At 39.8% G+C, this 4,747-nt stretch overlaps 1 long non-coding RNA gene across 1 annotated transcript in view; it reads right to left on the bottom strand.

Moving 5' to 3' along the window:
• Positions 1-3,821: 3,821 nt before the first annotated feature.
• LOC118156721 overlaps positions 3,822-4,747 on the bottom strand; it is a 5,373-nt gene continuing 4,447 nt past the window's right edge. Inside the window, exon 2 of the long non-coding RNA XR_004746403.1 lies at positions 3,822-4,278. This is a non-coding gene — a long non-coding RNA (uncharacterized LOC118156721). The remainder of the gene's footprint in view (positions 4,279-4,747) is intronic.

The following is a 4,747-nucleotide window of genomic DNA, read 5'->3' on the forward strand; positions in this document are numbered from 1 at the left end:
GAAGGAAGGAAGGAAGGAAGGAAGGAAGGAAGGAAGGAAGGAAGGAATGGATAGATGGTTCATGGGGGCAGCGCTGTGCTAGCAGGTATGGCTAACACATCCAATCTCTTTCTCCCCCACCACCTACCCTTACTCTCAAGGGACTCTGAATAACAGAGGCTCCCTCTAGCCTGGAATAGAAATATCTTCACCCATTTCCCCTGCCTCCTTTCCTCTCATTCCTTTCAAGGGGGTCCTTCATACAGTAATCAAAGCTATAAAACAGCAGAGCTCCATCACAGCAGAGAAGAAGTATTTAAAATGAATTAAGAAAACAATATTAGGCAGATAATGAGCTCCAGGTTGTGCAGAGCCATCTCTCCCCCCTCCATCTTCTGCACGCAGCAGCAGTCCAGGGCAGCAGGGCTGCCGGCAGCACGGGAGAGCACTGCCACCAAGTGCAGAGCCAGCTCCTCCACATCCCCCATGCAGGGAGGATGGCTTTTAAAAGCCAGTAATCTTGCCCTCTCCTCAGTCCCTCACCTTAATGAAACTGCCACAAGTCCCATAGGTGGTCTGTATGGCTTTTGGGGGCCTTTTCAGGCTATAATTTCTCTGTCACTTCAACACTTTTACTCTGTGAATTACTATTTCAGCCTGTTCTTTCACCTTCTTTTTAATCATCAGCTTTTTAAGTAGTTCCTCATAGACAAAAACTGTTAATATAACAGTCATTTTAACAGCTGGTTAAATTAACACTGTGATGGCAAGGCATGCAGCAATTTGTGAAGTGCACAAATCAAGAAGTATCCCAGTGGCACTGAGGAGAGAAGGTGGAGCATAGCTTCAGGATTTGGAGAACAAAATTAGGTCCTGCCTACATGGGGATACTGAGGAAAGCTAAGCTGAGCTAATTTGAGGTGTGAATTTAAATTAGATCAGGTAAACCACATTACATTCCAAAGTGAATTAAAATAAACAGAATTAAAGCCTCCTTCAAATCAAAATGAAAATGTCACCACAGTGAGGTAATGCAATTTAAGCAGTGCATTTTAAAATGAATTTGATTAACTTTCCTGAAGGTCCTGTCCCTGCACAGACTAGACCCAGATCATAGCACAGGCACAGCAAGATGTAGTTGGAAGATGGCGATATTCCCTCCTGTGGTGCTCTCTGTCACTGGGGGGCTGAAGTTAGTTTTGTTCTGCCCTGCTGCTCTCTCAGAGAAAGCAGTCCCGGCCTCTGCTTTCGTTACCTGAACGCTAGTTAAATAGGTACAGTCTTTGCCTTTGGTTTACTCACCTGCAGAATAGGGACACTACTGTTCTCTAAAATGGGTAAATTATGAGAAAATGCTCATAAACTAGTACTAAGGGGTGCAAGATCCAGGTAAACAGAAGAAAAGATGCTCTGGTGTATAAGTAAGGATAAGTAATTTAGTTCTTTTATTTCTTCATTATACTACTAATAACAGCATGAATGTTTGTGTTTAGCATTTATATTTGTACTATCAATGGCATCTGGTAATTCAAGCATAAACCAATGGAGGCTTTCCAGCTACTTGTTTTCTGATTCAGGCAAAATTTGGGATCACGGCTTTCCTCTTCTCTACCCCAGTCTCCAAAAACAGTCTGTGCCTGTTTCAGTCCTCTGGATGCCAGCAAAACTGTGCAGAATTGCCACTTAGCAAGGCTAATAACCAGTTCCTTCCTGGCTCCATTTCACATCATGGTTAAAGGTAAGGGAAATAAAACAAAGGAAATGTTCAAGGCTGTTAGTAGATGTTGCAGTTTATTCCCAGTTTCATAAGAGCAGAGTAGATTTTATGGTAATACACTATCATCTGTTTCTTGGTGATTGGCTGTACAAAGTCATACTGCTACTTACCTTTAATAAATAAGTTCCCACTAGTGTTCTTTGCAATTTACATATTATACAAATCATATGAATGAAAATAAAAGTTCTGCAAATATTTTCTCTGTCTCTTCTTTCAATTCTCCCTCCCCACATTAGCAAAATTAAACGTAAAGGCAGAAAACCTATTAGAACATAGACATAGAGTGAGTGCTGGTGAATCACTTAATTGAGAAAGAGTGGACTGGCTAAGTGGTTACACAGCAAAATGGGCAAAGGAGCATGTTTCTCATAGGCTTGCTCTAACATGGCTACATGAGACTGCCACACATGATCTCTCCAGAACATCTGTGCCTGGCTCAGCACATGTAAACCACGGCATCAGTCAGTTGTGTGAAGGTATTATCAGCATTAATCATGGCCAAGATGTGTCTTGTCTGTTTCATGTGAAGAGCCTGGGTCAGTCAGTGGCAATTCCTCCCATGTGCCTACTGATAGGATGAGGGGTAATGGACTAACGTTGTGCCAGGGGAGGTTTAGGTTGGATATTAGGAAGAACTTCTTTACCAAAAGGGTTGTTAGGCATTGGAATGGGCTGCCCAGGGAAGTGGTTGAGTCACCGTCCCTGGAGGTCTATCAAAAAAAGACGTTTAGATGTAGAGCTTAGTGGTATGGTTTATTGGAGGACTTGTTAGTGTTAGGTCAGAGGTTGGACTAGGTGATCTTGGAGGTCTCTTCCAACCTAGATGATTCTGTGATTCTGTAATGCTGACTGGGCATCCTCGAGAAACAGGACTTTCATATTTTAGGTACCCTGGCCCAGGGAGAGACTGCAAAAACCAAATAGTTTGGGTGTTTTTCAGAGAATATAGGATGGGAAGAATACCTGAGGCATGTGCTTTCAGCTGAAGTCTTTAAGAGAGTTTTCAGATTCAGGCATGATCTTCAAGGTAAAAGCTACAAAGATAAAGCAGAAGGAGATGGACAGTGCCTTAAAACACCTTCTGAATAAATCTTGGCTGTATTTTATCACTAAGCCTATTGGTGCTAGAAAGTGAGGGAGCCAGGCCAGACTGACAAACTGAGGAGGACAAAGTGCTCCTGAGGCAGAACTGAAGAACATCCCTGCAAGGGGGAGCTAGGGTACAAGAACTCATGCCCAATGGGCAGTGCTTTGTGGGCTGCTCCAAAGTAACAGAGAAGAGGACAATAATTCTAGATGCTGTCTTGGGAGAAAGAGAGAAAAATACAGTGAGGTATGTTGTGCAGATGTAGGGAAAGACCAAATGCCCTTTTTTGTTGAAAAATTAATGAAATCAGGAGAAAGGTCCAGATTATATATATATATATATACATATATATATATATATATATTGTTTTTAAATATTCCAAGTCCCCAAAATAATTTGATGCTAAAACAAAGAAAAAGAGAAAGCCAGGTCACGCGGGACAGTTACATTAGGCAGTATAAGCCATTTTAAATGTGCAGTAGGGATTAATTGAACTTTGGCAGTGATGTACTATATGACCTACTGTAACAGTTCTGGAGGTAGCTAACAGCAAGAATAAGTCATCTTGAAAATGCAGTAGGGAAGCATACTGTTGCAAAGATTCACAGGAGAAATGGCTGTGTTCTTCTGCATGATAATAAGAAAAAGTACAAAAGGGTGAATTAAGGATACGGGGTTGGCTTTGCATTTTAATTTCCTTATTTTTGTCAGGTTATGTTGTAACTTGAACATTCCTAAAAGGTATGGCAATTTTTCTGACTGTGAAATTTGTACCTGTTTTCTTTTTTTCCTAAGTCAGAGGGGGAAATATCTTATGGCAGATTATTAAATCCCAAATGGCTGATACAGCTTGGCAATATGCATTTTTGCAGTGAAGAATGTATGTTATTAAGTATGTTTGGTATGTGCACTACATATTTATGCCACAACAATTTACTCAGGTAACCACATCTTTTAAATAATAATAATAAATCAATCTTTATATAGGCATGATTTATTTATCCTAGCGATTGAAAAAGCTCTCCCAGGGAAATGTATATTTAGACATCTCTAAAAAGTCACTTATTTACCCCCTTCAATACATCAAAGCTGGAGATGAGATGATTCACCTGACAGACTTCACGGCCTCCCCTGGAACTGTTTCATTCTGATAAGCAAACGTGTATTTCATGCCTGTTTACTGGAGAAAAATTACTATATTTGCACAATATCTTGTAATGACTCTAAAGAGGTGTTTAAACATCACTAGTATTTTCAACCCCCTACACAAAAAACAAACAAACACAAAGACAGTCAATATTTTCTTTATACAATACTGTATTCAGCTGTGCTGTGGCTTTGATTCAGGTGTGCTCAACATTTACATCTCTGAGACGTCTGCTGTATTCAGACAGGCAGTCATTTTGTCTTCAGTTTGGAGCAGGCAGAGGAGAGCCTACAAAGAAAACATGCTTCTTAAAAATGTAATTGACTCTTTTCTTGTTTAGGGTGTTCTGCTGAAAGCTCATGGCTGCAAATCACGTACAGGAAAACAACCTTTCTACTAAAGACAGAGATGTTTATATAGGAAGAATGCTATTACAAGCTGCCTTTCCAAGGTGGGTGGAAAAAATTATCTGAAGTGTGATAACTGGACGAAGGGAAAATCAATACCTTTTTTTAGCATGGGAAGCTAGATTTCCCCTCCAGCCAATGCTTATATTTTCCCCAGATGGTTATTCCCTCTGTGACAAACTCCAAATTAATTTTTTTTCCAGTCCCCTAGAATTTATATGGGAGAAAAAGAGAGAAATAGAAAAAGAAAAAGAAAAAGAAAAAGAAAAAGAAAAAGAAAAAGAAAAAGAAAAAGAAAAAGAAAAAGAAAAAGAAAAAGAAAAAGAAAAAGAAAAAGAAAAAGAAAAAAT

This window comes from Oxyura jamaicensis, chromosome Z (genome assembly GCF_011077185.1).
Source record: "Oxyura jamaicensis isolate SHBP4307 breed ruddy duck chromosome Z, BPBGC_Ojam_1.0, whole genome shotgun sequence".
NCBI lineage: Eukaryota > Metazoa > Chordata > Aves > Anseriformes > Anatidae > Oxyura > Oxyura jamaicensis.